This window comes from Mus pahari, chromosome 9 (genome assembly GCF_900095145.1).
Source record: "Mus pahari chromosome 9, PAHARI_EIJ_v1.1, whole genome shotgun sequence".
In the NCBI taxonomy this organism is placed as follows: domain Eukaryota; kingdom Metazoa; phylum Chordata; class Mammalia; order Rodentia; family Muridae; genus Mus; species Mus pahari.
Window position 1 is genome coordinate 44574718 of NC_034598.1, and position 9032 is coordinate 44583749.

Sequence of the window (9032 nt, forward strand, 5' to 3'; positions counted from 1 at the left end):
ACCCAGCTTGCGCCGGGCGCACAAAGTGCCCGCCCCCCTGCTCTGCGCCTGCGCCAAGGGCCGGGAAGGCCCCGCCCAGGTTGGTGCTGTCTAAGGTGAACGCCGGAACAAAACTACTTTCCACGACAGGCTGCGCGGTGGGCAGCCCCAGCCTCTGCCGCGGCGGTGTCTGCGCGAGATCGCGCTCGGGAAGATCTCGCGATACTTAGGCGTCTGCAAAAGAAATCCGGGCCGTAGTCCACGTCTTTAATCCCCGGCCTCGGCAAACAGATCTGTGAGTTCAAGGCCAGCCAGGTCTACACAGGAAAACCTTGTCTCGAAAAACCGAAAAGAAAAGGAAATAAAGGGGAAGCCCAGTGATGAACAGCTAGGTTCATGTGCCTCAGTTTCCCTTTTTATACAAGGTTTTCTTAGTGCATCTGCAATTTGCATGAGAAAAGGCTCCCAGCCTCTTGTAACTCCAGCTCCAGAGGATCTGATGCCTCGGGCCCTCGAGGACCACACTTACAGGTCTGCACCCACATGCAGACACACAGATAAACATAGTTAAACGACTAAAAATTTAAAATGAAAACAAAAATAAATAAATAAATAAAATGAAAACAATCCATGTACGGGCATATACACAACGAACAAACGAGTGTGTGTGAATGTGGTGGGCTAACTCGTGAAGATTTTGACCTAGTGAAAGGTTTCCAGGGCTAAACCCTTCCCACTGTACAATGGGAGTTCACAGGAACGCCCGTTTCTCCTTTTCTTTGGGGGAGGGTGCTGGCTTGAAATTTGGTATAGAGACCAGGTCTCAGCAGCACAGAGAATGACCCGCCTCTGCCTCCTCAGTGCTAGGATTAAAGGCGTGCACCACCACGACTGGCAAGGTCTGTCCTTGGAAGTCTAGAGGCCTCCATTCTGGCCCAATGTGCGTCTGACAGATGTCTACAGATCGTCACCGGTTCCTGCCTGAGAACTTAGGCTGAACCCAACTTGGGAAGACAAGTTTTTGCCAAGTGCACCTGACCACTGAGCCCACCATCTGCCCTGTAGACCAAGGGGCTGAGGCTACTACGGTTGGCCAAAGGAGCCATGAGTGCAAAGGAAGTTGTGGGCAAAGATGTTCCTGGGAGAACACAGTTGCCTGGGCCTGGGAGTGGCAGGGGATGCATTTGATTGTAGAGGCCAAGTGGGTAGATTTCTGTGCGTTCTGGACTGAACACACACACACACACACACACACACACACACACACACACCCTGTAGCAGGGGAGCCCCTGACATCCACTTCCAGGGGGAGACATGACCCTCAAATTATTGGTGGTAATGAACAGTCAGAGCCGAAGTATGTGTACTTGGGATCTTAGGAGCTCCCCTAGTGGCCATGTGGATAAGTGCCACGGAGGGTGTCCTCCAGCCCTGCCTGTAGGAGCCCCTCCTCCCACCTCCTCTGTGCCTGGGATCCTGCTGCTTGGTGTGACTGGTGAGACCGGGGTCCCCCTAGCTCATCTCCAGCTGACTGCAGAAGCCTCTGTACCGGGGACCCCACAGCAACCACACTGGCCTTGGCTCCACAGAGGGCAACAACTAAAGAACTGAGCAGATGCTTAGATTCCAGCTTAGGCCCCGAGACCTTAGCACAGCTGATGGAGGAGCCGTGCAGGCTGTGAGACTCAGCGGAGACAGCACGGGCCGCCAAGAAAACAACACAGGCCTAAGCCATCAAAGCCCACAGCTTTGGGAAAGTCTCTAAATCTGCTGACCTTGCTTTTCCGCCTCTGTGATTCTGCCTCTGTATACATGTTCTTGCTAGGGCTGGAGAAATGGCTCAGTGGGTAAGAGCACTGACTGCTCTTCTTGATAGGCCCTGAGTTCAAATCCCAGCAACCACATAGTGGCTCACAACCATCTATAACAAAATCTGATGCCCTCTTCTGGAGTGTCTGAAAACAGCTACAATGTACTTACATATAATAAATAAATACATTAAAAAAAGTTTTTGCGGGCTGGTGAGATGGCTCAGTGGGTAAGAGCACCCGACTGCTCTTCCGAAGGGCCGGAGTTCAAATCCCAGCAACCACATGGTGGCTCACAGCCACCTGTAACAAGATCTGATGCCCTCTTCTGGAGTGTCTGAAGACAGCTACAGTGTACTTACATACAATAAATAAATAAATTTAAAAAAAAAAGTTTTTGCTAAGTGAAGTGTGTCAACCCAAAACATGGCTTTTGTGCATAAAAGCTCCTCCTGAGAAAGGCTCAGTGCCTCACTGGGATCCCGAACACCCAGGGGTCATTGCTGGCTGGAAAACAAAGACTTTCTCATGGCTTCTCTGGTGTGCACCTCAGAACAGCAGAGCAGACACATAAACATGAACAGGCAAGAGAAGAGAGTCCTCCGGTGGCCAACAACCCTGCGGAGGGAGGCAGGCCCTGAGAGACACAGAGAGCTGAAGCACAGGCCAGGGCAGGAAAGCAGTAACTATAGCAACTCCAGGACCCGAAACGGCACGGAGAAATCCTTGACTGCAGCTGAAGGAAGTCATGAAAATACTTGAAGACAGAGGTAGAAGTTCACAAAGACAGAGAATCAAGCCAGGTGCAGTGGCGCCGCAGGCCTTTGGTCCCAGCACTCGGGAGGCAGAGGCAGGCAGAGCTCTGCAAGTTCAAGGCCAGACTGGTCTACAGAGGGAGCTCCAGGACAGCCAGGGCTATACAGAGACACCCTTTCTTGAAAATAAACAAAGAAACAAGTACCTAAATAAAATTACTAAAGACATGCCCACTGTGCGTGTCCCTCTCTTCAGCGCCCTCTCTGGAGACAGAGACTCAGAGAGCCCACTGTGTGTGTCCCTCTCTGGAGACCCATCTTGAGTAGGTGGGCACAGAGACCCACGAGTAGACAATGTGTGACGAGTGAGGGACTTCGGGACGTCGGCCCTAACAGGGATGTCTTCATTGACTCCCAACCAGGGCTCAGGGATGTACAGGAAAGAGGAGGAAAGCTTACGACAGCCAGAGGAGTGAGGGCGTCCCTGAGCTGAGAGGGGAGGTGGACATGAGCCCCCACCACTAACCCGGTAGCTATCTCCAACTGTCATCCCTCTACGAAGAAGTCAGCTTCCTCCAGCGGAGTCCGTGTACATTAACCACACTTCCGGATAGCCCAGCAGAGTCGGCCAAGGCAAATGAAACTCGGTAGAGTTTGTTTATGTTTTTGTCTTGTTTGTTATGCTCTTTTATAAACTTTTATTTATTTATTTTATGTATATGAGTACACTATAGTTGTACAGATGGTTGTGAGTCATCTTGTGGTTGCCTGAAATTGAACTCAGGACCTCTCCTCACTCCGCTTGCTCTGGCCCACAGATTTATTTATTATTATATGTGAGTACACTTTTGTCGTCTTCAGATACACCAGGAGAGGGCGTCAGATCTCATTACAAATGGTTGTTAGCCACCATGTGGTTGCTGGGATTTGAACTTCGGACCTCTGGAAGAGCGAGCAGTCAGTGCTCTTAACCGCTGAGCCATCTCTCCAGCCCGTGAAAGTATTTTTCAATTAAAAGAAATAAAAGTAGATACTTGACTGATTTGAAACTGCGGATATGGGCTGGAGAGATGGCTCAGCAGTTAAGAGCACTGATTGCTCTTCAAGAGGTCCTGAGTTCAAATCCATCCCCTAAAAGGTTCTATAGACCCAGAATATGATCCTCTCTTCATAGCCCACAGGGCAGGTGGAGAAGTGAGGGCAGGGTGGTGGGAACACACTGGATTGGATCTGCTTACCCAGTTCCACGTCTTTGTCAGGCCTAACAAACAGCTACTAGCTGTGTCCTAGGGAGCAGAGGAGGAACAGAGTCCTCACAGAATCTGGGCTAAGGGACTTGAGACTTCAGGGACACAAGGCCCAAGGCTGGGTGGCAGATCACAGTGTAGGCATGACACAGCAGCAGCAGCAATGGCTGCATTCCTGTGACAAGGCCCCAGGCTAAAGGAGTGCCTTCCCCACTGGGCCGCTGGGCCGTGACAGTGGCAGGCTGCCTGGAGCACCTTGCAAGCTGGCCTCCTTTCAGGGTAAATGAGATACTCTGTTCCTGCTCCTGGCTGCCTAGACCAGCACAGCAGAATTAATATGAATTAATCTCCATGTGGCACATGATGGGGGATGGATTTTGTTACCTAATAGGTTTCTCCTCTGGTGTAATAAATCAATTAAAAATTATATCTATGTAGCTGCACACCTTTAATCCCAGCATTAAAAACAGAGGCAGGAGAAGAATATGTGAGTCCGAGGCCAGCCTGGTCTATAGAGCAAGTTCCAGGACAGCCTGGGCTACAAAGAGAAACTGTGACTTGAGAAAGAAAAACACAAATGAAAGAAAGAAAAGAGAAAGAAGAGGACTGAGGGGAGGGAGGAAGAGAGACGGTGGAAAGAGCAGTCGGAAGACAAAAGCCGATAGCCCAGCAATACACTCAATGCTCAACCCCAGCACTCGGCAGGCAGAGGCAGGCGGGTTTCTGAGTTCGAGGCCAGCCTGGTCTACAGAGTGAGTTCCAGGGCAGCCAGGGCTACACAGAGAAACCTTGTCTCAAAAAACCAAAAAACCAACCAACCAAACAAACAAATAAAACAAAAACAAAAACAAAAACAAAAACAACTTAATGCTGTCCCCATGGGCCAGACATCAGTCTCACAACAAAACAGGATCGAAGAACCTTAGGTCAATTTGAGAAGTAAAAATAAAACTGAAGGAGCTGGCGAGATGGCTCTGTGGTTAAGAGCACTGAGTGCTCTTCCAGAGGTCCTGAGTTCAAATCCCAGCAACCACATGGTGGCTCACAACCATCTGTAATGAGATCAGATGACCTCTTCTGGTGTGTCTAAAGAGATCTACAGTGTAAATAAATCTTTTCAAAAAAACAAAAAAACAAAACAGAGTGAGTTCCAGGACAGCTAGAGCTACACAGAGAAACCCCTGTCTCAAAAACAACAACAACAATAACAACAACAAAAGAGATTATGGTCCATTTTCAGTATGAGGTTTGTTCAAGTTCACGGGAGAGTCAGGATGCCTGGGGCAGCCATGACTGCCTCCTGAGCTTGCTCTCAGATCATCCTAAGGCTGGAAACTTGCTGACAGTCCAGGAGGATGGAGAATTCGGGGAGGGACTTCTGGGAAGACTGTCTGGAGGGCCAGCCTACAGGGAGGTGGGGTGGTGGTGGTGATGGAGGCCACTGTTCCCTGGCCACACAGCCTGCCAGCTGTGGCTGCCTTCTGTCCAGGCAGGATCTTGCAGAATGAATAGCTGGCTTTCACTCTGAAGTCTCTTGGGGGCCTCTCCCCTCACAGTTGTGTGTGTGCATGCTTGTGATTACAGAAATCCATCCCCTCCAGCTGGTCCCCTCTTGTTAAGCCTTATCTCCTTATGGTAAGCCACGTTTCCTTGTGTGATGCTAATGGGAATACATTGGCTTTGAACGGGGAGGGAGCATGCAGGATCCCGGAGGCAGAGAGGAGATGAGCTTCCACTGTTAGAACCTTCCTTGGGTGACTCACAACACCTCTAACTCCAGCCTCAGGGGCATCCATCCACACGTGCAGTCACACGCACCAATACACGTGCAGTCACACACGTGAATACATGCGCAGATACACACAGAGACATAATTAACAGCAATATAAACAAACAAACAAACAAACAAACACTCAGGAGGCAGAGGCAGGCAGACCTCTGTCTGAGGCCAGCCTGGGCTACATAATGAGACCCTGTGATGGTTTGTATAAGCTCTGCTCAGGGAGTGGCACTATTAGAAGGAATGGTCCTGTTGGAGTAGGTGTGTCACTGTGGGCGTGGGCTTTACGACCCTCATCCTAGCTGCCTGGGAGCCAGTCTTCTGCTAACAGCCTTCAGACGAAGATGTAGAACTCTCAGCTCCTCCTGCACCATGCCTGCCTGGATGCTGCCATGTTCCTGCCTTGATGATAATAAACTGAACCTGTGAACCTGTAAGCCAACTCCAATGAAATGTTGTCCTTTTGAGAGTTGCCTTGGTCATGGTGTCTGTTCCCAGCAGTAAAACCCTAAGACAGACCCTGTCTCAATAACACAAAACCTAATAATCAGCAGAGGTTTGGTTGGGGCTCAGTGGTAGACACTATAGTAGTGTCTGTCTGAAGCCCTGGGTTCCATCCCCAGCTCCACAAGAACCAGGTACGGGAGGCACACCTGACTGTCATCCCAGAAGCGGGAAGCTGAGGCAGGAGGATTGCTTTAACTTTTCAGCCAGTCTAGGATAGTAATGAGTCCTATACCTACCAGGTCTATAGAGGCAATGCATCCCAAAACAAAACAAACACAATCAAACTAACTCTGTGTGGGGTTTCTTTGCCGCCATTGTAATTGGGGCCGCCCGATCTGGATCTGGGGCCGGCGCCTTAGCAAGGGTCAGGGAGGGGCTAGGATACATTCTGCTCTTCCTGGGGGCGCCTCAGGCTCTGCTGGGATCCACACCACAAAGGAGCACAGGTTTGCAGGTCCCTGAGCTCCGGTCCTGGCTTGTGTCCTCCTGGCTCTTCTTTGGTCCCTTCCCTGTCCTGCACACCAGGGAAAGAATCTGTCCCCACGCATGCAGCCGTACTGGGTCTGCAGCAGGCAATCCCACCCAGACCAAGCTGCGCCACAGCGTTTCTGAACTGGAGCAAAGGGCAAGAGGAGCCAGGTGTCTTGGCAACCAGAAGAAAGTGTCTGGAGGCGAGGGAGCCAGCAACACCGAGTTAGACAAGGTTGCCATGACTAGGAGCAAAACCAGAGCTGACTGGGGGCCTGTGGCCTGAGCTGGGGACAGAGGAGGTGGGCAGGCAGGCCTGCGGAGCGGAGCAGTAGGGAGGAGGGGGCCCTGGGCCAGGTGAGCGGAAGGGGAACAGGGGAACAGCCGAAGGGCCTGGCGTGGGTGGCAGGCTGACATGGTTGGCTGCACGACTGCTGGGGCATCCCTGCTCAAGGCAATGAGCGATAGGGACGCGGCTGGAGGAAAGCAGGTCAGGCCCTGGGGTCTGAGCACAGGGACTCACTGCCCGGTCAGGGGCCAGAAACGACAAGGGCTCGTGGCAGAGAAGGCAGCAGGGTGCTGTGAGCGAACAGGGGCTGGAGAGTCGGTCCGGGTCCGCGGTAGGAGCCTGCGTTGCCGCGGTCGGAACCTGAGCCTGGTTCCCAGCACCCGTGTGGTGGCTCACAGCCACCTGTAACTTCAGCTCCACTGCCTTCCCATGGTGCATACACACAGAGAGAAATGGACGGCTGAACAATGACTGTACTATCTAATGATTCCATTGTAGGAGCAGCCCGAGGAAACAGGCACACACAAAAAACTTGTTCAGCAATGGAAAGTGAAAAGGCTAAATATAAGCCTTGGGAGTACACACTTTAATCCCAGGAGCTCTGTAGGAGGATTCCTGTGAGTTCAAGCACAGCTTGGGCTACAGAGTGCCCCACCCCCTTAAAAAAAGAAAAAAAAAAAAAAGGACTGGAGAGATGGTTCAGTGGTTAGAGCACTGGCTGCTCTATCAGAGGACCCAGCACTCATGTGTAGAGCATTTTGCCTGTAACTCCAATTCCAGAGGATCTGACAGCCTCAGAAACAAACATGCAGGCAAAACACCAGACTTTCACAACGTGAAAACTTTTGCCTGCTTCGTAGGTCGGTTTTCCCCCTATGGGGGCTGCCTCGCCCACAGCCTTGATGGGTTGGTATGCCTGGTGGACTTATTGTAGCTTGTTATGCAGTGTTTGGTTTAAGTGCCTGGGAGGCCTGCTCTTTTCTGAGGGGAGGCAGAGATGGGTGGATCTGGGGGGCGGGAAGGGAGGGGAAACTGCAGTTGGGGTGTAATGTATGAGAGAAAACACAAAGCCATCTGCCGTGTTACAGAGGTGGTGACCTCAGCCAGGGCTGACTGGGATTCCTGGTGCCAACACCATCTGAAGGAGACGTGGAGGATGGCTTTGGTTTTCTCCTAAGCAAGGACCTTCTTAGGCTGGTCCTGCCCACGCCATTGACTAGCGCACAAAGGAGACACTGTCTGAGAGCCAGAGCCACCTCCATGCGACCCAGACACCAGTCTGGTCTTTCGTTATCCTTGTTTTGTTTTGATGCGGGGGTCTTAAGTATCCCAGGATGAGCTCCTGCCTTCAGCTTTGGAGAGCTGGGATGACAGTTGGTACACACACCATCCCTTCTCTGCTGGGGTGGGAACCGGGGGATTTTGGCATGTGAGGGTGGGTGGTAAGCTCTACCCACTGAACTTTACAGCCTCACTTCTTTTAAAAGAATCATGTGACAGGCATGGTGACAGCAAGGCCTTGGACCTTAACTACTTTGTGGGTTCCTCTTTTTCCCACCACTTATGCCCTAGATAGGAAAGAAGGAGAGAGAGAGAGAGAGAGAGAGAGAGAGAGAGAGAGAGAGAGAGAGAGATCTGAATCTAATGGCTTTCTTCTTTCTTCTTCTTGGAGCACAACTACTAGCAAACTGCAACCAAGTCCCCTGAACGACCACCCACCCCCACTTCTCAGGGCCCTAGCATTTGTACACACTCTGAAAAGTTCCCAGAATTCCAAACGTTCCAAACACTCACAGAAACTCAGAAACTATCTACAGCTGTCAAAACCACGCCTCTGCTAAAGCATGAGGCAAAGATAAGTCAGCTGCTATGTTCAGTCCAAAGCAGCCCCACATCCCACACCTGGGATTAAAATGAAAACACATTCTAATAATATTTCTGGGTTTTTTCGTTTGTTTTAAGAAACCAAAATTCCAGAATTTTCTCTATACTCAGCACTGGAGGAAAGAGGTCAGTCTGGTCTGTATAGTGAGACTGTCAGAAAGGAAGGAAAGAAAGAAAGAAAGAAAGAAAGAAAGAAAGAAAGAAAGAAAGAAAGAAAGAGAGAGAGAGAGAGAGAGAAAGAGGGAGGGAGGGAGGGAGGGAAGGAAGGAAGAAAGAGAAAGAAAGAAAGAAAGAAAGAAAGAAAGAAAGAAAGAA